The sequence below is a fragment of the Choloepus didactylus genome, chromosome 6 (genome assembly GCF_015220235.1).
Source record: "Choloepus didactylus isolate mChoDid1 chromosome 6, mChoDid1.pri, whole genome shotgun sequence".
Taxonomy (NCBI): domain Eukaryota; kingdom Metazoa; phylum Chordata; class Mammalia; order Pilosa; family Megalonychidae; genus Choloepus; species Choloepus didactylus.
Genome location: NC_051312.1, coordinates 25,661,147 through 25,688,958, shown reverse-complemented (window position 1 = coordinate 25,688,958; position 27,812 = coordinate 25,661,147). Strand labels below are relative to the sequence as shown.

Below are 27,812 nucleotides of genomic sequence, written 5' to 3'. Positions count from 1 at the left end.
CTTCCTCTGCTGAAGACACCCTCTGGTGACTATTTACATGGGACACAAATATCTTCATGTTTTTGCCCACTCAGAAAGGTCTATCCACATACCTCTTCCCCAGACTACTTTGTCACCAATTATCCAACAATGTCTCTTCCAAGTCCCTGACCATCCAGCCAAACCTTTAGCAACAGACCATGAATCAGTACACAGATGCATCTCTGGCCAGTTCTTCCAAATGAAATGAATAACCAGGGGCACTGGTCAAGTTTCCACCCACTGGGATGATTTCTCCTCACCACTGTCCTTCAGGGACATCCCAGAAAGGAGCTGCAGTGATGCAGCTGTCCACTTTCAGGTGGTATCTGCATATTGTGCAGAACCATCTGTAAGCCAGATCCAAGTTTTCTCTTCCTCAGTCAACTGATTGTAAGGAACTCCCCAAGATGCCATAGATGTGGGCTGGGAAAAAGAAGGAAATGTGGCAGTAGTGGGGGCCATGGGCATTTGGGCTGCTTCCTTATGTAATTTATTTGTGCCTTCAGGACCCTCTTGAGCTCTATCTTATGTATACCATTTCTCATTTATGATGGAGTGCTGCTGTGCATGCCCAATTTTATGGCTTGATGGGTCAGACAATACCCAGATCATGCCAGGCAACTCAGGACCCATGGTAATTTGGTGATCCATGGTTAAGCCTTCTGTCTCTGCTAAAGCCAAATAGCAGGCCAAAAGCTGTTTCTTAAAAGGAGTGTGGCTATCTACTGAGGGCAGTAAAGCTTGACCCCAAAAGTGTAAGGGCCTATGTTGTGATTGTCCTATAGGAAGCTGCCAAAGGCTCAAAACAGCCACTCTATTTGTGACTGACCCATCCAACACCATTGTATCAGCTGGATCATATGGTCCAAGTGGCAGAGCAGCTTTCACAGCAGCATGGGCCTGTCATAGAGCCTCATCTTGTTCCAGTCCCCACTCAAAACTAGAAGATTTTCTGTTCACTCAGTAAATGGGCTGGGGTAACAAACACAAATGAGGAATATGTTGTCTCCAAAATCCAAAGAGGCCAACTAAGCATTGTGCCTCTTTTTGGTCATAGGAGGGGCCAGACACAACAGCTTATCCTTCACCTTGAAAGGGATATCTCAACCTGCCCCACACCACTGGACACCTAGAAATTTTATTGAGGTGAAAGGACCCTGTATTTTTGTTGGATTTATCTCCTATCCTCTGACACACAAATACCTCATCATCAAATCTAGAGTAGTTGCTACTTCTTGCTCACTAGGTCCAATCAACATGATATCATCAATATAATGGCCCAGTGTGATGTCTTGTGGGAAGAAGAAATGATCAAGATCCCAGAGGACAGCATTATGACATAAGGGCTGGAGAGATGATATACTCCTGAGGTAGCAGAGTGAATGTATACTGCTGGCATTGCCAGCTGAATGTAAACTGTTTCTGGTGGTCCTTACTAACAGCATTTGAGAAAAAAGCATTTGCCAGATCAATAGCTGCATACTAGGTAATAGAGGATGTGTTCATTTGCTCAAGCAATGATACCACATCTGGAACAGCAGCTGCAATTGGAGTCACCACCTGGTTAAGCTTATGACAATCCACTGTCATCTTCCAAGACCCATCTGTTTTCTGCACAAACCAAATAGGAGAGTTGAATAGGGATGTGATGGGAATCACCATCCCTGCATCCTTCAAGTCCTTAAGAGTAGCATTAATCTCTGCAATTCCTCCAGGAATCTGGTATTGCTTCTGGTTTACTGTTTTGCTAGGCAGGTGCAGTTCTAGCAGCTTCTACTCAGCCATTCCCACCATAATAGCCCTCACTCCATGAATCAGGGTACCAATGTGAGGAATCTGCCAGTTGCTGAGTATGTCTATTCCAATTACGCATTCCAGAACTGAAGAAATAACCACAGAATGGGTCGAGGAACCCATGGGACACTCTGTGAGATGGACCTGAGCTAAATCTCCAATGATCACCTGACCTCTGTAAGCCCCAACTCTGACTGGTGGGCCAGAGTGATGTTTTGTGCTTCCTGGAATTAATGCCACTTCTGAACCTTTATCTAATAATCCCCCAAATATCTGATCATTTCCTTTTTCCCAATGCAGTTACCCTATTAAAAGGCTGTAGATCCCCCTGGGGAATGCTTGGAGGAAGATTAACACTATAAATTTTTGGCAGTGTAACAGGGTCCTTCCCCAAGTATATCTAGCCTTCCCCTCATTCAAGGGGCTCTGGATATGTAAACTGTCTCAAGTCTGGGAATTGATTAAGGGGTCATGACTCTCTGTTTTTGTAATTCAATGTAGACCTCTGTTCACTTGCCTTAGAATTATTCTGCTTATATAGCTCAAACAAGAATTTAGTAGACCACCCGTCTATTTTACTACTGTGTACTCCATGATGTACTAGTCAACGCAATCAGACTCTGTCAGATTATTTTGACTGCTGCCTTAGGCCTGTTTTCCATTATGGTGGTAGCCATGTCCACCTTCTCTTTGGCTATTAACTGCTTCCATGTGGCTTCTGCCAACTCAGGATCCAATTATCCCCATTGTGCTTAAGGATTTCACCTCAGTGACAGCAGTCCTCACTGTAATATCTGACCTACAGAGAAGTGCAACTACAGAGCACTTCAGGGATGATGGAGCTAGTCTCACAAATTTTTTCCTCACAGTCCTGGAAAAAGGTGTGTCCTCAGGACATTCCAGGGGTGTGTGAGCAGGTCTTTCATGAGGAATCTACTCTAACATTCCAATATCTCTAAGCCTTTGAATTCTCTCCACTACATTATACCAGGGCAATTCTGGCATTTTGTTCTCAGGTAATGTCAGCCACTTTTTGATCCACATTTCAGCCAACCACCAAAACTGTTAATGCCCTTTCTTACCCCTCCAGCTACAATATTGACTGCAGAATCTCTGCTTAGTGGGCCCATATCAGTAATTTCAGCCTGATCCAACTTTATATTCCTTTCACAATTATCCCACATCCTTTATATCCATTCCCACACATATTCCCCTGATTTCTGTCTGTATAAATTGGAAAACTCATACAGTTCTTTTGGAGCAAAGCATACTTCCTCATGGGACACACTTTGTACCTTACTCTTCAGGGCCTATTGGGACTTTAGTTTAGTTATGCTCTTGAAACAAAGATTGGTGGTGGGGTTCAGCCATGAAAATATTAGGAGTATCCCTCAAGTCATTTACTTCAGAACATCCTGTTGCAGTCTCATCTCATGAAACAGGATTAATCTCTTCAGACAGAAGAATGAGGGCTGCTTCCTCAGAGGAGGTAATTACAGGTTTAGCAGGCACTGAAGGGTAAATCTCTTTACGTGGAGGTTGGATGGCAGGCTCTTCAGGGCAGAATGAAGATCAGGAAGCTGCTTCCTCAAAGCATGATGGAGGTTGGGTAGCTGTCTCCTCATGGCAGACTGGAGGTGGGGTTGCTGTTTCCTCAGGACAGACCACTACAGGTATATCTGACAAATTCTCAGCAGAATCCAGGGTTCCAATGTCCTCACTGCCATTATTATGAATCCATATGCCCCCATCCCAAGTTTCAGGATCCCATTCTTTTCCAATCAATGTATTTACTTTAACAGCAGACACCTTGTGAGGTTGAGATTTTAGTTTGCATTTAAATCTGCTACTTGCAGAATGAGAGTCTGGTTCTGGCCTTCAGAAATCTCAAGTCTGCAGCCACAGGGAATAAGATTTTCTTTCAGGGCACACATCTGTCATATGGCACTTAAGTTTCAAATTTGAAGCCTTTAGCTAGTCCCTTTCTCTTATAACTTTATCCAGCATGTCTAAGAGCAAACAACCAAAATCATTATACCTCTTCAGTCTGCAAAACTCTGTTAAGATGTCAAAAAAACTGTCACCCAGAGCCTAGCTTCATACAAGAGTATGATTAGGAGAATCAAGCAGTGATATTTTGCATATCTCCATTGCCAACTGATGCCATGTACTGTCAGTGTCATCTTGATTATTGGAAATGGAGTCATTTGTGCCTTTGTATCTAATCACAGTAGAAAACCAATTGAAAATGTCCATTTTAACATTGATTTTCTCAAGAATCACTCCCTGTACCAAGTTGTATTGGTTAGGGTTCTCTAGGAAACAGAATCAACAAGAGATATCTATGAATATAAGATTTTATAAAAGTGTCTCAGGCAACTGTGGGTATGCGTGAGTACAAATTCCATAGAGCAGGCAGCAAACTGGCAACTCCAATGAAGGTGTTCAATGAACACCTAGGGCAGTGAACTGGCAACTCCAATGCAGATGTTTGATGAACAACTCAGGAAACACTTCACTGGCTAGCTGAAAAACAAAAAGGTCCTCTATCTCCTTGCTTAAGTCTTCAATTGATTGGATTAAATGCAGCTGATTGAATTCTCTCATTGTGGAAGAGATGCCCTTCATCAGTTACAGCTGCAGCCAATTCACTGATGATTTATGTAACCAGGCTTCTGGTTTATTAACCAGCCACAAATGTCCTTGCAGAAATGTTTAGGCCAGTTCTTGCACTTGCTTGACCAGACACCTGGACACCATCACCTGGTCAAATTGACACATGAACTTAACCATCACAGTATAATTTACATATAATAAATTAATTGCACAGATTATAAACATGCATAGATAAGATTTGACAAATGAAAACCCCTGTTTGACTACTCCATCAATCAAGAGAGCATTTCCATCACCCCAGAAATTTCCCTGATGTCTCTTTGCAGTAAATCCTCCACATCATATTCCAGACCACAACTGATATGATTTCTATCACCAGATTAATTTTACCCATCCTAAACATGATACAAATAGAACAATATAGTATGGTTCTTTCTGGTTTCTTTTGCTTGATTTGATTCTATTGAAATACACCCAGGCTGTTTGACACATCATTAGTTGATTCCATCTTCTTGCTGAGTAGAACTGATTTTATGAATATATCACACTTTTTAATACACTTTTCTTTTCATAAGCAGTTGGGATATTTGAATTTCAGATTATTATGAATAAAGCTATCATGAACATTAGTGCTCAAGTATTTTTCTGCACATATGCTTTCATTCCTCTTATGTAAGGATGAAAGAGGCATCCCTGAGACATATGGTATACATAAAATAACTTTATTAGAAACAGCCAAATTGTTTTCTGAAGTGGCTGTACAATTTACCACTCCAACCAACAATGTCTGATGACTCCAGAAGCTGCAAATAGTAGTCAGCATTTGGTAATTTCATTATTTTAAATTTTAGCTAATCTAGTGTGTAGAAAGTGATATTTCATTGTTATCGTAGTGATATTTCTCTGATGGCATAGGATCCAGGGCTCTTTTTCATGTGTTCATTGGCCATTATTTTTTTTTTCCTGTGAAGTGTCTGTTCAAATGTTTTGTCTATTCTTATTGGGTTGTTTTTTTGTTATTGGTTTTAGGGATGTTTATATATAATCTGGATATGATTAAATTTATTTGACTTCTTAGCTGATAATCAGTTGTACATACATATGTGCACAGGTTTAGACTCTAATTCTGTTCCATTGAACTATTTATCTATATTCACAAAATATTGTGCTATCTTCATTATTGTAGCTTTATAGTAAGTCTTGAAATCATCATCATAAATTCTTCAACTTTGTTTTCTACAAGATTGTTTTGGCTATACTCAACATTTTCCATCTACTGTATGGAAGCAGACCACAAGTCGGACATAGGGGGACCTTGTTTGAACACCATGAGGTTGGGTCTAGACTTGTCTGCTCTACAGTGACATATAGTAGAAATCATTATATTTTATTGCTCTTAAAATTGGATCCCTAATTTAAAATTGAGTCTCCTTAAATGTAGCTTAGTCACAACCCTATATGTGAAATTAAGGATGAACCACTTGGAGGGTTGAGATAAAATGGTCAACATCATAAGCCTGCTTGTGACCCATTTAGTTCCAATATCCTAAAGCCAGAATGGCTTCCTGTTCCATGTGGAAAATTGGGAGTCTTTGAGAAAACTCCTTCAGGACAATAAAGAAGCCATGGACTAAGTAGAGGAAATTCATGACTGAGATCATGTAGGAAATCAAAGTTTCATACTTTTGGAAATAAATGGAGGTCAAGTTTATGCAATCTAATCATAAGGTCCTTTTGTAACTGCTGCAACTTAAGTGTTAATGCAAGTGTAATCCACTTTGTTAACTAAAAACTTTTGGTTCATCAACTCATTAATTGCATATAGGGTGAAATTAAATAATCAAAAGAAATCATAAGGTTATAATTTGGGGAAGAAGTTTATGTGTGATCAAATAAAGGATTTACATGTAAGTTGGCAGCATTCTTTTGGAACTATTTATTAGTAAAATTATGAAGAGAAATTGTGCTTTGTGTCTTTTACAGACAATGGCTGTGTTCAGTAAAATCTGGAATAATTACAATTTTCTTCAGAACAGAAGGTTATGTTTAAAGACCATTCATATTGTAACTGTGATATCACATACCTATTATTATCATATTGCAATTTCATCATCACACACACAAAAAAAATGATATGTCAGTAAATGTCAGAATCCTATTATGGAAACTTACCAAAGGAAAGCAATACCTGAAAAAATTCATAATTCATGGCACAGTTTTCTCAAATTATTTTGTATACATGTAAAAACTCACCCAAGAACATATTGTTAGACTGTGAAAGAGCCCTTATACATTATTTGAAAAATAAAAAAGATTAACTTATCAGATTAAAAAGATGAGGTTTTTTTATTATAGCATTCATTTTTTAATAATGGCAGAAAGAAAAAAAATGCAAACAACCAAAGGTCTACCAATCAAAGAATGGTCAAACACCAATTGTTTGGTCTGTTCTCTACACTTAAATGCTTGTATTAAAAATGAAAAAAAAATAGATATTTAATATTTATTTGCCAAAAAGTCTACAATGAATTCTCAAGTAACTAAACCTAGTTGTGGGAAAATTGATGAAGTATGCTTTTATAAAGTGTATTCTATATGGATAATATTGGAGAGTGCTATCAATATTATTTAACCTTTCCTGTAGTTTGTGAAAAATGATGAGAATGGTTGAAATTGAGAAAGAAAAAAATACATGACCAGGGGAGAGTGGTGGACTCCTGGGACTTTTCCACAGCAGGTTGCATCAGTGCCAGGGATGTAGTGCCTGGGACCTGGCCTCCAGCAGAGCCCACCAGCCCAGTATGTCTACCATCATGGTGAGGTCTCTTCCCCCTTACCTGAGAAAACTCAACCTTTTCCCAAGTTGAAGCTGCAGCCAGATGTCTTCCCACAAAGAATCTGTGGTGGCACAAGGCAATGGGGCTCCTGACAGTAACAGGAAAACTGACATGGTGGAACAGGCTGAAGTGGGACCCCTGCTAGAAGAGAAGGGCAAACAGGTATTCACACAATGCCAACAAAAGCTGAAGAAGAGCAGAGATTCCCAATGTTCGAGGAAGAAGAGGAGGAAGTGCACGTACTGCCACTTCCCCTGCAAGGCCACCATACCATGGGGAAGATGGGAAAGTTTGTATATAAGATCTGGGAGGGATGTTGGAATATCATCCTGTATGCTGTGCTCCCCAACTGGCTGAAGGATAATGACTACCTGCTACATGGCCACAGACCACCCAAACCCTCTTTCTGGCTCTCTTCAAGAGCATCTTCAGCATCCATACAGAAAATGGCAGCATCTGGACCCATCTACTTGGTTTCCTGCTGTTTTACATTTTTGGAAGCTTGACCATGCTCAGACCAAATATGTACTCCAAGATGTGGTTTTGGGATGTGGTTTTGGGTGCCGTGCTCTGCCTCAGTTTATCCTGGCTCTTTCACACTGTCTGTAGTAATTTAGAGAAAGTCTGTCAGAATTTTTTTGCAAATTAGACTGTTCAGGGATCACTCTACTGGTTATGGGGAACATTGTCCCTGCCTGTTTTATTCCTTCTACTGCTCCCCAGGGCAATGGTTCATCTACCTCTCCATCATCTGTGTCCTGGGGATTTCTGCTATGATTGTACTGCACTGGGACCCATATGCCATTCCTAAGCACTGGCAGACAAGAGCATGAGTACTCTTGGGACTTGGCCTGAGTGGTGATGTGCCCACCATGCACTTTACTATCACTGAGTTCTCTGTCACACTACCACAAGGGGAGATGGGCCGGTTATTCCTAATGGCTCTGAGGCACATCACTGGAGCTGCCCTTTATGCTGTATGGATTCCTGAGTGCTTATTCCCTGGAATGTTTGACATATGGTTCCAGTCTCATCAGATTTTCCACATCCTTGTGGTGGCAGCTGCCTTTGAACACTTCTATGGGATCTAAAATCTTCAGGAATTCTCTTATGTTCTAGAAAGTGGCTGTACTGATGACTTCTTTCTCAGAGCTTCCCACTAATGGATGGTGAGGACTTCTCAAGTGATTTTAAAAATAAATTATTTGCTGAAGTGAGAGGGGAAATCTAACTTGTCTGGTTGTGGAAGAAACCTCTTAGAGAATTTTGTACATCGGAGCTTCAGCCACTTTCACACACACTGGGCAATAAACTTTCCATTTCCATTTCCCTAGCTGGGTAGGAAGGGGATGGTCCAATTTAGCCATCCCCCTCCCAGCAAGACAACTACCATCCCTTCAAAGTGACTGTACTTTGAAACTCATGTTGAGATTTTACCTCCTCCTGAAATCATTTTGGGAAAAAATGATGGACTGGGACTCTTCAGAAATCCTGTTTCTGAAAGAAAATATGCCTCCCTTATAAACTGCTCCTATCTTTCTAGATCTTGTGTCTGTATATACAGCAGCAAAAACAAAGTCACCATCTTTTACATAATTCTGCTGATCACGGAAATATGTCCAGGCTTCAAATAACATGAGTTTTATTTTTTTTCTTGGTAAAGTAAAATTAAAATGGAAAAGATATTTAATATTTAATACTAAGCTTTAAAATGAAATCTGTTATCATGCTATGTATCTTGATACAAAGACTAATCATAGTGATAGACATTTATAATAGATAGATAATAAAAGTGAGTATTGGGAAAAAATGCATGACCAAAGTGTTAAATGTGCACTGTAAAATATAAAACATAACTGTAGAAAATAAAATGTATTCATGATGTTAAACATCCTTGGGGCAGGAGTTGAAGCTAAAAATGATAAATGGAATTGATTGGAAAAGAAATTGTGTATTTTTTAGTTATATTCAATTCGTGTTTCCAATAAAGTAAAATCAAACACATTAAAAAGAGGGGAAAATAAGCAAAGAATATGTGTCTGGGATCAAGAATCACTGTTCATATTTTGATTTAATTTTTTAAAATTTTCACTTCTAATTTTAGTAACAAGCATGATAGAATAATACACATACTTTAAAAATCTGGAAAATACCTATTCAAACTAATGTGTAAGGAGGCAATTTATTTGCTGAGTGAGTATACAATGGTAATGAGGCACTATATTATTAGCACAGGTTCCATACAACGTAGTGCCTTTGTGTTTACAAGCTCAGGAAAGAGAAAATGAAGACATGGAAAAGCCAATATAAATCCTGGAGTGTATCAGTTATCTTAATTCTGTGTTATTACTAACTGGGAATTTAAATATATAGATATAACTCTAGTAGATAGGTAAATCACTTATCTTGAGTTTGCTAACCCTAAATCAGCTTGTTTTTGAGGAGGCTCAGACAAACCAGTGGAAGCTGTAGTGTGACTATACATCTGGGTTTGACTGCTTGTAAAAAAAAAAAATCAGACAGGAACTTAGTAATGGGAGAGCAACAAACTCAGATAAGCATCAGGTTTTGGAAAGGATATGTTTTTGTTTTTAGCTAGTAGACCTGGCTGTCTAGGGTTTTGTCTTTAGACTCAGCACAAGCAGGAGTGAATAGAATAAGTCTTTGAGAGGATGTGGAGTGTCAGACCCCAGAAAAAAAGAGTCTAACATATAGAAGGAATGTCTGATCCAGGGGCCCTGCTGCTTATCTCACAGAAAATAGGTGCCCCATAAAGTAAAGAATGAAGGCTGTTCAAGGCTGTTCCAGCCACAGTGGCACCTCAAAGGTGAGTAAGGCAAGGTCAGATATGTCCATAAGATGAACAACCAGAAAAGCCTGCTCTCCCTAGATACATAACACAGCTACATTTCAAAGAAGAATAATGTTCAAAACCCTAGCAACCAATCAGCCCAGAGATTAATAGGCACTCACCCAATCAAGGCACAGAACACACTCAGCAGGCACCCTTCCCCCCCCAACACCCTCCCATCCCAATGTGGGTTTTTCCTTTAAAAAATGCTGCTCTCAGATAGAGAGCTGGAGCCATTTTCTTTCTTTTTTCTTTTCTCCTGGCTCTCACCTGCTTTCTTCCTCTAATAAACCTTAAACTCTCTACTTAAACCATGACTCACTGCATTGTGTGGATTCCTGAATGACTCCAACCTAACATTTGGTGCTGAAGACCCGGGATGGAGGTTTGACTGAAGCTTGAGTCTCCAGCCCCTCAGGACAATGGAGCAGCCTTCCAGTCAACTCTGTTCCCCAAACTACACAGCTGTTCAGGTTTCCATGCATACAGCAGCTTGAGTTCATCAACTCAGACCACTTTGATGTGATGCCAGCTTACCCTCATGGCTCTCAATTATCTACAACTAGCTCAGCCTTAGGTTGGTAAGTGACATCTTTCTGCCCAAATCCTCCCTTGAGAGTTTTGTTCAGTGTCCCATGGACACCCCAGCCCACCTGAGTGTGGTGCCTAGGCCTGCTCTAGTGCAGTGCCTGGCTTCATAAGCCTAGGAAAACCTGAGCACTCAGCCCAAACTCTCCAATTCTCCATGAGCATTTTTCCCCATTGCAACAGTCAAAGTAACCCAGGGGACACCTTGGGCAAAAGACCACACATTTCCTGACCCCAATGGCAAACTGGGGGTGCCTGCTTTGTTGTTGCAATGGGTTGTCTGGATCTGGGCCATTAGTCTCACTAGAGCAATGTATAGGGTGGCCTCTATAAGCATCTAAATGGGCAGGGAACCATGGGTCTCCCCATGGGTGATCTCTGTAAGCCTCTGATGAGTGTAGCCACAATTTGTGTCAACCTCATCCAGGGAAATTGTAAACCTCTAAAGGAGCAGGGAACCATGGGTCTCACCATGGGCAATCACCCTAAGCCTCTGATGAGCAAAGTTCCCTGACAAACCACAAGCTTCTCAAATTTGTCAAATAATCATGGGCAATATACAGTCACTTTTCAGTAGCTCCAAAACTGAATTTCCTCCTAAATCTACCCCCTCATGTTTAAACTTCAATTAAAAGGGGAAGTAGAACCAATACAATTTGGCCACAGTATCCTTTAGAACAACAGAAACATTAGACAGAAAATGGCACTTTCATTTGGCAAATTCTCACTGAACTTAATAATTTTATTCAGCACAATGACAAGTTGTCTGTAGCTTCTAATCTTAAGCTTTCTAAACTGTTCGGTCCTGGCTATATTTGTGCCATTCTGTCACCTCCTACCAAATCCTCCTTCACAAAAAAAAAACCTTCTAAGTCTTCTGCTTTCCTCTCTAGTTAAAAGTTAACCCTTCCTCTAAAAGTTAACCCTGAAAAGCCTTTAAGCAGCTTCTGCTTCTTTAACCCTGCAAACCCTCCTAACTCCTCTCTAACCCCTTCCTCTCCCCTCCCCTCACTGTTAACTCCTTCCCCACCTTTCATGTCCCATCACTGTGGCCTCCTCCTCCTCTCAGCCCACCTGTGTGCAGCCCACTCAACATCTGCATGCCCCTCCCCCATCTCCCACTCCAGCCCACCTCTCCCGGGCAGGGGGGTGCAATGCAAACCCTGAGCACAGGCCTGGTGTAACCAGAGGATGAATGAATAAGGTTAGAACTCCTCAAGTTATGGTCTCCTGCTGTTTTACTATCAATCAACCACACCCATACCTAACAATGCTTAGCCTCTGATTTACAAACACTAAATTTACATCCCAGTAAGCTGCCTCAATGTGTAGACAATCTCCTACTGTGCAGCTCCCCTGAAGCCTTATGGCAAAAACACTCTCCTTAACTACCTCCAACAGAAAGGATATAAAGTTTCCAAAGACAAAAAACAATTTTCTAAGCCACAAGTCACTTACTTAGAAATTTTCCTCTCCCTAACAAAAATAAAACTTATTTCTCTATTTGATGTGATATCAGATGAGCCTATTTAAAACTGTGTTTTCAAACACCCTGATCCATGTCTCATTGTCTAAATCCCTAAGCTCTGTGCCTAACTACTACCCAGAAATTTTTCCTTGGCTACTGGGACTGGGAAGTCCAGGTGGAAGTGACTACAGCAGACACACACTAAACACATCTGAGTTAAGGTAGCTTTTCAATTGAAATTTTCCCTGTGCTGGGTAAGTGTGTAATTTTTTGTTTATTGTGTTCAATTTGCTTTCTTTTGTTTCAATTATATTGTGTAGTAAGGCTAATTAAATTAATCCAAGGGTCATGCATGCAAACTCAGTAGGTTTGAGCCCCACTAGCAATAACCCCAGATTTATAGTTCTTTTAAATTTTGTTCAGTTTGCACAGTTTGCATTTGTGTGAAAAAACAGTTACATTTAAACAGCTCTTGATCCTATGTTCTGTCTTTATAATATCTTTTGCTATTGCTCAGCCATGAGAAACTCTCAAAATGTGCCAGTTACATCTCCCTTAAAAACTATTCTTAGTAATTGGTCTAAATTTAAAAAGTGTCATTAAAATTGTTAATAAGCTATAGCTGCAGTCAGCTGTCCTTTATGTGTGGCATGGCTAGCTATAGTAAGCTGTCTCAAGAAAGACAAAGAAATCTGTAAGTTAAAAGAAAAGTTACAGTTTAAAAATATACAGACTTCCACCTCTGCTTTAATATAAAGCCTTCCAAAGCAATTAAATAAAATAAATAATAATGTAAATGTGCTAGCCTATCAGTTTTTAAAATTAAGAAGTCAAAAAGACCTAATCAAAAAGATCCTTACAAAAATCTGAGATTGCTGGAAGGACATCAAAAGTAACAAATACAATTTAAAAATCAGCAAAAGTGCAATTTGTCAAACCAGTATCATAAAATAATATCTCTATTAAGTAATTTGATAATGAGAACTTTGACTCCCTCTCTTTATAAAGAATGTTTTGTTTTAAATATTTATCATCATTCTAACAACTTTGGTTTTGGTGGTAATAGCATGTTGTATAGAAGGTATGAAGAATGTTTTTCTAATTAAGGGGAAAAGGAAAGTAGTTTTGTCCTAAATGACTGATTGTTTAAGAATGTGGGATGAAGCCTGGATGGATAGGAATGTGAGATAAAGCCTGGATGGATACAGAAAGTTGTAGAAGGTTTGTAAATTGGAAAATTTATGTAAATTGGAAAATTTATTTCTGTAGTCAAGGTTGAAAAATAGATACAGAAAGCTATAAAAATTTTATGAAAACAATCATTTCTATGGTCAAAGTTTAAAAATGGTAAAAATTAGTAATAACACAACTTAAAGAAAAAAAGTGGTTTTATAAAACCAAATAGCATTAAATATTTTAACCACCACCCAAAGCAGTAATTAATATTCAATGTTGTGGGTATGTGCCTAATAATTCACAAAATATAAACATTCATCACCATACTGCAAGCTCCTCACCTTACTGCCTCCTGCTGTTTTTATTAAGAAAAAAAGTATTCTTAAATTATTAAGATGTTATTTCTTAATAAATGGTTGTAGAAGTGTTTTTCTGAGTAATCAGTGTAGGAAGCAAAAAGTCTGCTTTATCAAAATAATTTATTGCACTTCATGTTAACTTTATTATGTCCTTGATTGTTTAAAAAATATTGTCTTCTCATTTTAAAAGCACTGTCTTTTTTTTCAAACCTAACTACTTTTAACATTTTGCTTTCTCAAGGTCAAGCCCTAAAAGATATTTCTTTAATCCCAACTGTTACAAGACTTTGTTTGTTCACCTTAAAAAATAAATGAAGTCCTAAAAATGATTAAATTCATGCAATATGTTGTAAGTTGCAGAAGAAATGTTTAAACAATGTGATAAAAATTAAAAACTTCTAATCTTCTTTTGATTACTAATGTGCATAACATCAAACAATAATATAGTACTGCTAGTTATAATTTCAGTTATTTTTAAAGTGTTATCTGTCACAAGAACAGTCAAATTTCCTTGTAAGTTACACTGTTTTACTCTAATACTTTTCTAAAAGTGCTTGCAGTTAGCTACAAGTCAAAGCTTCATCTTCAACAACAAAGAAAAGCTTTTTTAAAAAAAGAAGAGGAAGCAAGGCAAGTATATGTTATGTTCTAAATGTAAATAAAAATTAAACCTCTGTTTTAATTGAAGTGCTTGCATGTTTAAACCAAGCTCCTAGTACTGTGATTGCATGCTCTCTCCCCATCAGAGTTATTGGTAAAACCCATTTCTGTAGTCACTAAAACTATAAAAGTGTCAAACACATCACATGGACATGCTCTAGAAGTAAATGGAAACATGCTGTTACTGCAAACACCTTTTACTAAAAACATCTTTGCCTCTGCCTGCCAGAAAAGACTCAATCACTGGAGCTTTTCAGTGGACACTGCCTCCAGACTGGCTCTGCTGCATAGTGTCAGAGGGTGCTGTGAAACAGCCCAATGGAACCCTGGAGCCCACCATCCTGTTTCCCAGAGAACCAATGATGCTGCACTACAACTGTAAAAAGAAGATACCTCCCAGAACTGTAACTGCCAGTGTGATGTGGTTGAAACCTAAAAAATATAATTAACACTAAGTCCTTCCCTTATGAGGGGACAGCATGTATGGTATTGTAAACTTAACACCCAATGCAGCTCAGGAAAAACTTGAGCATTCATTAGCATTCAGTGCTACACATATATACCAAATAAATATAGCAGTGTCTCTTCAATATTAAATCATATGCAAAATAATAATAATGTTAAAATTATAGTAAACTAAATGCATTTTCTAAGTGGTTAATGAACTTACCATTAAATAGAAAATAAGCCTTATTACCATAGTTTTTATTCTGCTTGTCACTTGTTTGTCTTGATTGTTGCCTGTATTGTATCTGTAAGTTTACGTTCAGGGCATCTTCCAAATTAATATAAGAACCTATTCACCCTTGCTCAGCAAAAAGCTGTTACAAAAAGAAAAAAAAACTTCCACCCACTTTCCCTTTTATAGAAGATGCTCACAAGATACCATTTCTTAAAAATAAGAAAATGTCTCATAAAAAGGAGGATTTAATTGCTGAGTAAGTCTGAGTAAATAAAAAATATTCAATAAAATTTTCTGTCAAATTTTCATTCATTCTTTTCTATGCAATATTCAATAAAACTTTCTCTCAAATTTTTCTTTCATTCTTTTCTATGCCTCTACAAGCTATTCTACTCCCCCTTATGGGGCCAATAATTATCCTTATATAAATTTTCCTTTTTGCTCCTTGCCTCTTGTAATGTCTGATTAAATTTGTCAATAGCAGCTGTAACCAACCAGCAAAACTCTGAAAAGATACCATTGCTGCAATGAAAATTTGAAAATCTGTTCCTGCCACAGAAAGCCTCACTACCAGCTGGTTCCAACAGAAATCCAAACATCAATCTAATAATGCTAAAACTTAGTTCAAAGCAACTCTTCCCCAGCTCCATCCATGTCCAACCAGAAGTAGCTAAGAGATAAGTGCAACATCCCTATTCCCTACAAAGGTTGCTTCAAGCTAAGTTAAAGCATTAACCCAAAATTCAACCCAAACCTGTACCAAATTTTTATTAAAAATAAAAGGCAGTAATGTCAGACCCCAGAAAAAAGGAGTCTAACATATAGAAGGAATGTCTGATCCAGGGGCCCTGCTGCTTATCTCACAGAAAATAGGTGTCCCATAAAGTAAAGAATGAAGGCTGTTCAAGGCTGTTCCAGCAACAGTGACACCTCAAAGGTGGGTAAGGCAAGGTCAGATATATCCATAAGATGAACAACCAGAAAGACCTGCTCTCCCTAGATACATAACACAGCTACATTTCAAAGAAGAATAATGTTCAAAACCCTAGCAACCAATCAGCCCAGAAATTAATATGTACTCACCCAATTGAGGCACAGAACACACTCAGCAGGCACCCTTTCCCCCCAACATCCTCCCATCCCAATGTGGGTTTTTCCTTTAAAAAATACTGCTCTCAGATAGCTGGAGCCATTTTCTTTCTTTTTCTTTTCTGCTGGCTCCCATCACCTGCTTTCTTCCTCTAATAAGCCTTAAACTCTCTACTTAAACCATGACTCACTGTGTTGTGTGAATTCCTGAATGACTCCAACCTAACATGCAGGAATTTCAACCCTTGTGTATTTTGCATTGTTGCAAAAAGCTGCAGACACTGTGGGAAAAAAAAATGTTTGCTCATTGATCCAACCAAGCTCTTTAAAGAGCTCTGATCAGTGCTGTCCCAAGACCAAAGAACATGCTAGGCACAGGGTCAGACACAAGTTTTATTAGAACTTATGAATAGGAGATTTTTCCAAGTGGCAGCAGTTTGGCAAGTCAGCACTCTACAAAGATAGGAGTGCAAGGGCCAGTGTATGAGGATTTAGGACAAAGACATTCCCTAAGGTTTGAGAACAATTTCAGCAGAGTCTCATGACACTGCAGACTTGAGATTTGTTATCAACAGTGATCAAGGGAGGGGAGTTTCAATGCTTTACAAGATAAGGTGCTTAGGATACCATTTCTACATTCTTTGCTCCTTATGGAGGTCTATTGACTTTTAACTTCTGTCCCAGCCATTTAGTCTGCAATGTGTAGGGACTTACTTTCAATATGGAGAGGGAGGCCAGGACCTTGGTCTCCACAACCGTCAAGAAGTTAAATGTAGAGTTACCATGACACCTATCAATCCTCTACTAGGTACATACAAGAAAGAATTGAAAATAGGTATTCAAAAAATACTTGAACAAAAATGTTTATAGAAGTACTTTTCATGGGTGCCAAAGGGTGGAAAGAAATGATTAAAACAAATCCATAAAATATGTTTTTTAATTAGTCATTGCCTATTTAGTTCATACAGTATATTTGCTTGTGTGTGTATATACATGTATGTGCACATTTTAAAAGCTGAAATCAATATTCTTGAGTTCATTTTTTTGCTGTAATATAGCCTCAAATTTCTAGATCATATTAATTTGAGTTTTATTTTGGATACCCTAAATATTATTATATATATGTTATGATGATATGGTATGATATAATATGATATACAAACCATACATAGGAAACTATTAATATACTTAACAATCCAAATTAAAACTAAATCTCTAATTTTATTTATAAAATTGTGATAAGATTCCAAATAAATTATTTCATGCTTGTGATAGTTTCATTTGTCAGCTTGGCCAGATGATGTTACCCAGCTGTCTGGTCAAGCAGCACTGGCTTAACCATTGCTGTGAGGACATTTGTGGCTGGTTTATTAAATCATCAGTTCAATTGTCTGCAGCTGTGACTGATGATTCAGTGAAGGGTGTGTCTTCCACAATGAGAGAATGCAGTTGGCTGGATTTAATCCAATCAATCAGTTGAAGACTTTTAGTGAGACAGATAGAGGACCTTATTCTTTGGGTGACAAGAAAAGCATTTCCTGTAGAGTTCATAGAAATTGTCAGTTCATTTCCTGAGGCATTCATTGAACATGTTTATCAAAGATCCCAGTTCATTTCCTGAGGAATTGCCAGTTTGTTTCCTGAAGATTTCCTCAAACATCTTCATTGGAGCTGCCAGTTTGCTGACTGCCCTGTGGAATTTGGACTCGTGCATACCCACAGTTGCCCATCCCTCTCATGATCTGACTTTTTTCTCTTATCTTGTAAATGGAATGAAGAAAGGGATAAATTGACCATTAAAAGTTCAGTTGAAGAATAAAAGAAGAAAAGGATTTTTTTTCAGATAACTTGACAAGTAAAAGAAGAGACTGGGGTGACACAAAGGACAAATGCTCATGGAATTCTCTGGACTTACCATGTTTGCCATCATCCAGAGGCAGCTGGGTTGATAGAACAGTGGAATGGCCTGTTGAAGTCTCAATTACAGTGTCAACTAGGTAGCAATACCTTGCAGGGCTGGGGCAGGGTTCTCCAGGAGGCTGTGTATGCTCTGAATCAGCATCCACTCTATGGTGCTGTTTCTCCCACAGCCAGGATTCATGGGTCCAGGAATCAAGGGGTGGAAACAGGAGTGGCACCACCCACTATCACTCCAAGTAATCCATTAGGTAAATTTTTGCTTCCTGTCCCTGCAAGCTTAAGCTCTCTCTTCTACAAGTCTAAGTTCCAAGAGGAGGAGTGCTTCCACCAGGAAACACAACAATAATTTCATTGAACTGGAAGTTAAGACAACCATGTGGCCACTTTGGGCTTCTTATGCCTCTGAATCAACAGACAAGGAAGGGGATTACTGTACTAGCTAGGGAGATTGATCCTGACTATAAAGAGGAACTAGCACTACAACTACACAATGGAAGTAAAGAAGGGTTTTTCTGGAATACAGGAGATCCCCTAGGGTGTCTCTTAATACTACCATGTCCTGTGATTAAAGTCAATGGAAAACTGCCATAACCCAATCCAGGCAGGACTACCAATGGCCAAGAAACTTCAGGAATGAAGGTTTGGGTCACCCCACCAGGCAAAGAACTATGGCCAGCTGAAGTGTTTGCTGAGGGTAAAGGGAACATGGAATGGGTAGTGGAAGAAGGTAGTGATAAATATGAGCTACGGCCATGTGAGCATTTACAGAAATGAGGACTATGATGGCATGAATATTTCTTCCTTGTTTTGTGATGAGTAGGTTTGTATTTGTCTGTAAAGCAAATATCTTTGCTTTCTTCTCAGTCTTATACCCTTATCATATGGCATAAGCTGTGCTGTTCATTTTGCAGTATTTAAGCTAAAGGAAATAAATTTTAAGAGTTAATGTTATCCAAGGACTTGCACCCTATCCTGGAGAGATTTAGTGTGTTTCCAGTTGTATGCTGCACAGTGGAGTACTGTTAGGTGAAATATATGTCTGTTATTGTTCTCTACTTAGAGATAAAGTATGGTTTTAGCTGATGTGTATAACTGCCAAGTTAACAAGGGGTGGACTGTGATGGTTAGGTTCATGTTTCAACTTGGTCAGGTGAGGGTACCCAGCTGTCTGGTCAAGCAAGCACCGGCATAAACATTGCTGTGTGGATGTTTGTGGCAGGTTAATAAAGTAGAAGGCTGGTTTATTAAATCATCAGTCAATTGGCTGCAGCTGTGTCTGATGATTCAAAAAAGGGCATGTCTTCCACAATGAGATAATGCAGTTGGCTGGATTTAATCCAAGCAATCAGTTGAAGATTTTTAAGCAAGACAGAGGACTTTCTTCTTCAGCTGACTGGCATAGCATTTCCTGAGAAGTTTGTCAAAGTTGCCAGTTCATTTCCTGAGGAGTTCATCAAACATCTTCATTGGAGTTGCCAGTTTGCTGACTGCCCTACAGAATTTGGACTTGTGCATATCCACAGTTGTGTGAGTCATTTTTATAAATCTTATATCCATAGATATTTCTTATTGATTCTGCTTCCCTAGAGAACCTTAATACAATGCTCATTCACTTTTACTAGAGCAGCTTTTCTGAGATTGAATATTCTAATTCCTCAAACTGTTTCAGTTCTTTCCAAAATATGTAATAATTCTATATTTCTGATGATGTTTCTGTCTTTGTTCATTATTGGGAATAATACACTTTTGTAGAACTGCTACATAAGATTTAATTGATAGCAAATGAATGTAAAATCCCAATTTAGATGCAAAAATTTGAACTTTTCTAGATTAGAGTCCCAATGCCTATTTGGAGACTGGATGAAAAACAGGACTGTAAGCAATATGTAAAATTTCACTCATGTGTTTGTTATAGGAGCCACCTTACTTACCACTTTAGAAGTTAAATTTAGCATATTATCTTTCACATGTCAAAGCAAAAAGTCTATCTGTGTATAATATTTGCATAAGGTTAATCTTTGAATCAGTTATTGAACTTGTTTGAGAATTTTCTCTTGTACTTAGTCCCTTTAATGATTTGACTAGGATGCAGAAAGTATTGAAAATGGGGAGATGTTTGGTTTGTTTTTGAAAGGAAGAAGAATTTGAAATATTTGTTCCCAAAATTGTATTGTAACTAAATGTAAATTAATCAGAACAGTATATATTACTACAGTTGAATGTATATTAATTTGGTAGAATTTACCTCATCCTCCTTTTATAGTACTCTATTAATGAATGGCACCATGTCCACATAGTGCATTTTCTAAAGTTATTTGGATGTGGAGCAATAAAAAAATCTTAAAGTAATTTTTCCTGTTGACATGTTACTCTTCACCAACACAATATTTCCAATCCATTAAAAAATATGGATATGAAAATATAGCAATATTTTCCATTTTTCCCTGTTTCTTACACTAAATGTTTATACACCATATATTCATCAGCTACAAAATTTAATACATTTCTTGGACATCCCAATGAAACATCTAAATTATCTTTTTTTTTTCCTTTCTTCTACAACTCTATTCCACCAACAGTGTTTATTTCCCTCCTTTCATTATGCATTCATTTCTTTCCTAACAGCTATCTCTATGTCTGGAACATGATCATGAGAATCAACATGTAGAACACAAGGTTTCTCATAAGGAATGAAATTAAATTTACTGCTAACAGACCAAAACTATCAAGTCTGTTCCACACATATTTGAGTACTGCATAGATAATAAGGAATGATCACCAGTGTAGAAATGACTATCAACAGGACAAAAATAAATATTTAATTCTCTGTTAAGGAGACAGAGATAACCCTTTGTCTCCAACTTTGTTTGCATTTTTTAATTTTAGAATCAGAAAACAAAATGAAAAGAAGATTAAGAAAATCCATGTCCTTAAACAAAACTTCCCTAAACATACAGTTTGTTGATGAGTAATATGTAAATTTTCCATCAGAGAATTAATCAGAATCAAGGACTGAGATCATGTGTCAACTTGGCTAGGTTATGGTGCCCAAGTGTTTTATTCAGGCAAACAGTGGTCTGATTGATACTGTGAGGGTTTTTCATAGTTGGACTTAAATCATTATTCAGTTGATTAAGTCTGTTTTACTTTCCTAGGCTGCTGAAAGCAAATATATGAAATGCATTGGCTTAAACAATGGAAGTAAGTTAGCATGTAATTTGAGGCCAGGAAAATGTCCAAATCAAGCATCATGAATGCAACGCTTTCATGCCAAGAGCAGCGACCAGTGATCCTTGAATCCTCTGCCACATGTCAAGACAGATGGTTGTGCTTATTGGTGTCTCTCTTCTCTTCTGAGTTCCATTGATCTCAGCATCTTGGCTCTGTGTCTTTCTCTCATTGTCTTAATTTTATTGTTTTATAAGGACTCCAGTAAAAAGAGGATTAAGACCCATTCTTATTGAGGTCCTTCTCCCCATAACAGAAGTAGCCTAATCAAAACATCCTACTTAAATTGTGTCCACAATTGCAAGAATGGATTAGATTTAAGAACATGTTTTTCTGGATACCTACAGCTTCTAACTACCACAGAAACTATGCATGACCACATCTACAATCAGCAAGGAAAGGAAACTCCTTATTGAATCAGTTGGAGGCCTTAAAGTGAGAACTGAGTATTTCAACCATCAGAAAGAAGAACTTCTGTCACAGCTTCAGCCAGACAACTACTTTTGGGGAATCAACATCACCTTCATTGGACTTCCCAACTTGTGGCCTGCCCTACAGAATTCAGACTTGCCATTCCCCACTGTCAAGTGAGGCAATTCTTACAATAAATCTATTAATATTTTTACAATGATATAAATCTCCTATGACTGTTTCTCTGGGGAATACTGAATAATACAATGGGGATGAAGTGATAATTAACTGTTATCTAACTTATGAGGATTCATTTCTGAATATAAGTGAAACAATCCAACTGTGCCTTATAATTGTTTTTGATTAGGAGTCCAAGTTAATGAAATTATATCCTTTAAAAATATTGTCAAGTACATCTGCCTTTGCCATAGTTCATTAAGAAAATATTCTATGGTGAATATCAAATGCCAATGCTGCATGCATTCTTAAAGACCCTTTTGGAAGGCATTTTTTACCTCTTTGTCCCTTAAGCTATAAATTAAGTGGTTAAATACAGAGATAATTAGAGTGCAAAATGAAGAGGCCATTTGGTCAGAATCAAGAGAGTGACCAGATTAAGGCTGTACATACACAAATATTAGAGACCCATAGAACACAAACCACTGTCAAATGGAAGTGCATGTGGAGAAAGAGTTTTTCCTGCCTTCAGGAGAATGCATTTGAAATGTGGTTATCAGGGTCAGCACAAATGATACTAGAACTACTAGGAGGGAGAAAATCATATTAATTGCTGAAAATATTATAATCAAAAATTCTATTTCTTTTGCATTTGAGCACAGCATGGGTAATAAAGGGATATCATCACAGTAAAATTGACTGATAACTGTAGAACCACAGAAAGTCAAAGTAAAAATCTTGATGGTGAACATCAGAGACTGAAAGGTGCTGTAGAGGTAGGGGATGCCCAGGAGGACACGACAAACCTTCTTGGTCATGATAACACTGGAGAGCAGAGGGTTACAGATAGCCACACAGTGGTCATAGGCCATGGCTGACAAGATGAAAAATCCAGTGATTATGAACAAAAGGAAGAAGACCAGCTGTGTGGCACAGGCATAATAAATGGTATTTTGCTGGTCAACAAAATTTCCCAGCATCTTGAGACAAATGACAGAATTGCCAAGATCAAGGAAAGCCAGATGTTTGATAAAGAAATACATAGGTGTGTGGAGGTGGGAGTCCGCATTGGTCATGATGATCATATCCAGGTTGCCAACACTGTGACTATGTAAATGATGAGAAAGACCCTGAAAAGGGGACTCTGCAGCTCAAGGCACTTTGTGACTCTTGGTAGGATGAATTCGGGCAGCCCTGTCAGATTCTGTAGGCCCATTTTACCCAGTATCTCCTGAGAATAAATAAAATGTTTGTTATTAGCTTTCACGTAAAATTATCTAATCTTAATATTTGTAGACAAAATGGGAATATATCTTCATAGATGAAAAATAATCACCACATCTAATTTTAAATCTAAAATAACTTCTTCCCCAGAATGAGAGATCCATAGGAAACACAATTTGCACTGAATCAACATTGACTAAACTCTAAATAGAACCAACATGTTTTGGAGCATATCCATGGATATCAAAAACATATGAGTTAATATAGAGATATTGGACCCTTACTATATCTACACAATGAAATCACAGGTTTTCTTTAGTATAATTGGATATTTGCATAAGATTTCTTGTGGCATTTTGATATCCTGAATGAAAGATGGAAGTTAAAATGGAGCTAATGAAACTTAAGTTTTAGGTCATGACCAATGCCGTGGATATGGCCTTGGCTATATGTCACACAGTTACTGGCTTTTGTATATATTGTGAAAACACAATGACCATAATTGTTATCAATGAAGGTGACTTTCTCTTCCCATTCTGTCTTCTGCTCTATTGTACTACTCCAACGTAAAGTTGCACTGTAGTGTCTGGAGGCATTTCTGGGGTCCGATAAAGTAGGAATTGTGTTAATAATAATTAATCTAAGGCTTAGTGAGTATATGTATATGGTTGAAATCAATGATATTTTTGTTAAATGATGTACTTTTTCTTGTGTGGAAGGGATGCTAAAACACTCCTACTACTTATAGGATGAGTTGTGCCTCTAATCTTATTAATTAAAAATTATGAGTTTTATTATTTTTGTGAACATTTTAGTTTCTTCATATCTGTAATTTGTTTTCATTTATTTTTCCTTGGAAATAAATATTCATGTTATTACTCAAATTTGCACTTTATGAGCATCCAGGCCCACAAGAAATAGATGTATGCTGCTAAAATGTATGGTTTATTTGAATATTAAGATATCTGACTCATTTTCATTCCTATTTTTTTCTCATATAAGATGGTGAAGATGATAGGGTCTACAATATATTTAAAATATTTACTTGTATATTTAATACATGATATTTTTCAAGCTTGATGTATTTCTAGAACTTAAAAATGAAGAATTTATAGATTATATCACTGTGACTTTCAAATATTTGCATGGCAATCCTGCTCTGTTCATTTAATAAAGTTTTACAATAAAAATCAGTAAATAGTCAAAATTAGAATTGCTCTGATTGAAGAGTGAAGCAACTTCAGCCTTTTAAACACCTCTTACATTCAGTGTCCCCTCAAAAAAATCTAGGTTTATGAAAGTAAGATTTCTCAAGTGAACAATAAATAGAATTTAAAAGATCCAGTCACATAAAATGCAGGGTAGATTATTATTAGGTAATGGAATCTCCAGACTTAGCCTGCACAACTTACGGAGGCCCTAAAGATTGGAGCAATTTCACCAAGGGTTACCAGCATTTGGTAGTTGTCAAATAAAGATGATTTTTCAGTGCTGTTCTGGATAGATCTTTCAAGAGATGGGCATCAAATATAAGTATCTGGTAATTTTTGATGTCCATTTTGCCAGCTGATCGACAGTCTTGGGAGACTATCTAGAATTCACCAAATATTCATTCCCTGGGGGGAAATTTAAAGGGTAATTCAAGGAAAGGAACAAAACATAAATGATCTATACATTCCCATGGAGACCTACATATGTGAAGATACTTTTTCACTTAGAGTCAATGACTAATGTGACAATGGAAAAAAATGAAGGATTGTCATGTCATTCTAGTAAAACCAGAAAAATGAAAAGTCATGATGAACTATTAAATGAAATAATTATTACATAGGGCTTTCTCTTTGACTTTGTTATTTAATCGGAAATGTGTCATGGCCTCTGTTATAAATATATCATTAATACACACAAGTGAAACAGATATTACTGTTCACATATTCAGAGTTAACCAAGATCAAATTATGTCATTTTTTGGAAGTCACACAATAAACAAAAAAAAAAAAAAGGATTTTAAATTAAAGCCAGATCTTTCCTAGTCCACATGTCTACATGAATGATATATATTCCTTGTTAAGAAAGTTTTTACTTGTGGGAGAACACGAGGATTTCAACATTGCAAAGTGTTCACAATGGGATGGTATATGGGAAAAATACAATCAATTCAAACTGGGGGTTATAGTTGACAATAACACTGTAATATTCTTCCATTAATTGTAGCAGAGGTGATACACCAAAGCTAAATGTCAACAGAATGGGATACAAGGGAGGGTTATGGGATTTTTGTGTTGTTTCTCTTTTTTATTTTATTTTATTTTTATTTTTATTCTTTATTACTTTCTTTTTCTTTTTTTCTTGCTCTTCTTTTTTGTAAAAATGGAAATGTTCTCATATATAATGTGGACATGAAAACATAACTCCATGATTATACCAGGAGCTACTGATTGCTCACTTAGGATGCATCACATGTTGTGTGAATAAAGCTGTTTAAAAAATAAACAGAAAGGTACAAATGTGGGACAATATGTGGAGAGAGAGATGTACATATTCACTGTTGGTAGAGAAGTAGAATGGTTCAACCTCTTTAGAGAGTAGTGTGGTGGTTCCACAGGATGCTAAGTTTGGGGTTGCCACTTCATCCTTCAACTCCATTATTTGCTATATATATAGAAGAACTGAAAGCAGGGACATGGATGGATATTATCACAGTGTTGTTTATGGCAGCAGTATTCAAGATTTGCAGTGTGTGGAGGTGGCTGAAGGTTAGATTGATGGGCGAATGGAAGGGGGAACTATGGTGTATACATAAAATGGAATATTGAATGCCTGCAAGAAGCATGCACCTAGGTGAATGAACCTTGAGGGCATTATGTTGAGTGAAATAAGCAAGAAACAAAATGACAAATTTTGTAAGTTCTCACTATTATAAACCAACTGTGATGAGCAAATACTGGGCATTGAATTCCAGGGCATAGATATCAGGGGATAGAACATGGACAGAGATTGGGCAATCAACAATGTGGGAGCATGGAGTGTTCAATGAGGCTTGTTATAAAAGTTTGTAGAATGTAACTTACAGTGGACAGAAGTTTTGACAGTTATTTAAGGCATATTTGTTTGTTGCAAAATTTACAATCTTTGTTACACACTTTCTAATATAACTTTTTGGTCAGTTTATTTAAGCAACATGGTTGCATGAAACCTAGAATGGGGAATAAGAACTTGTTATTCTATACAGGTCAATGTGATATCCCAATACAACCCAGAATATTTTGGGTAAAAAACAGTATTTGCAAAGGACCCTTGACAGACTAGGTAAAAATGTGAATACATTAAGCTTCCTCATCTGGGGTATTCCTGATAGTTTTGCAAGCATTAGGGACTCCCAATTTAATAAGTCATTCCCTCTATCTTGGGACTTGCCCTTATGAAACTTATTCCTGCAAAGGAGAAGATAAGCCTACCTATAATTATGAGGAAGAGTAACCCCAAGAGAACCTCTTTTGTTGTTCAGATGTAGCCACTTTCTCTAAGTCACCTCTACAAATAAAATGAGTTCCCTCCCCCCCATATGGGACATGACTCCCAGGGTTGTATATATCTCTCTGACAACATGGGGCATGACGCCCAAGGATGAACCTGGCCCTGGCATTGTGGGATTAAGAATACTATCTTGACCAAAAATAGGGAAAAGAAATGAAACAAAATAAAATTAGAGTGGCTGAGAGATTTCAAATAGAGTCAAGAGGTCATTCTGGATGTTATTCTTATGCATTATACAGATATTCCTTTTTGGTTTCTACTGTGTTAGAATAGCTAGAAGGAAATATCTGAATCTTTGGAACTATAATCCATTAGACTTGATTCAAGGTGATAATTGTATAAATATATAACTTTAATCATGTGACCATGTGATTGTGAAAACCTTCTGACTGACACTCCCTTTACCCAGAGTTTGGCAGATGTGTAATAAGATAATGACAAAAATATATAAATAGTAGGGGGAATAAGAGGTATGGAATGGTTTGGGTGTTCTATTTTACTTTGATATTTTTATTTGTTTTAGAGTAATGAAAATATTCTAAAAGTGACTATGGCAATGAATGCACAACTGTAGGATGATACTGTGATCCATTGATTGTATACTTTGGATGGATTGTATTGCATGTAAATATATCTCAATACAATTGCATTTAAAACATTGGCATGCAAAGAATCAACTAAGTATGGCCCATTCACAAAAAGAAAGAAAAATACAACAAAAACTGTCCCTGGGGAAGAGGAGACATTGGAATTATTAGACAACACTACACATCAGTTGTGTTAAATATGCTCAAAGAGTAAAGGAAAACATAAAATCAAGAAAAGGAAGAAATGATGACTCAACAAATAGAGAATATCAATAAACAGATAAAAACTTCAAATAGAAATTCTGGTGTTGAAAACAAGAGAAACAAGTAGAAAATCTATTAAAGGATTACAACAGTAGATTTGCAGGACAGAAGGAAAACCAGGAAGCTTTAAGATAGATCAATTGAAATTATCTATTCTGAGGAGAAGACAAAAAAAAGATGAAGAAAATGGAATAGAGTCTACAAGGCTTCTGGGACATCATAAAATAAATCAACATGTTCATAATGATAATCCTTGAAGTGGGTGGAGGATGTAGAGAATGGGAATGCAGAATATTTGAAGAAAAAAATTACTTAAAACTTAC

The 27,812-nt window shown here is 37.3% G+C and overlaps 1 pseudogene; it reads left to right on the top strand.

Moving 5' to 3' along the window:
* The first annotated feature begins 7,310 nt into the window (after nucleotides 1-7,310).
* On the top strand, nucleotides 7,311-8,079 carry LOC119537686 (annotated as a pseudogene).
* Nucleotides 8,080-27,812: the final 19,733 nt, after the last annotated feature.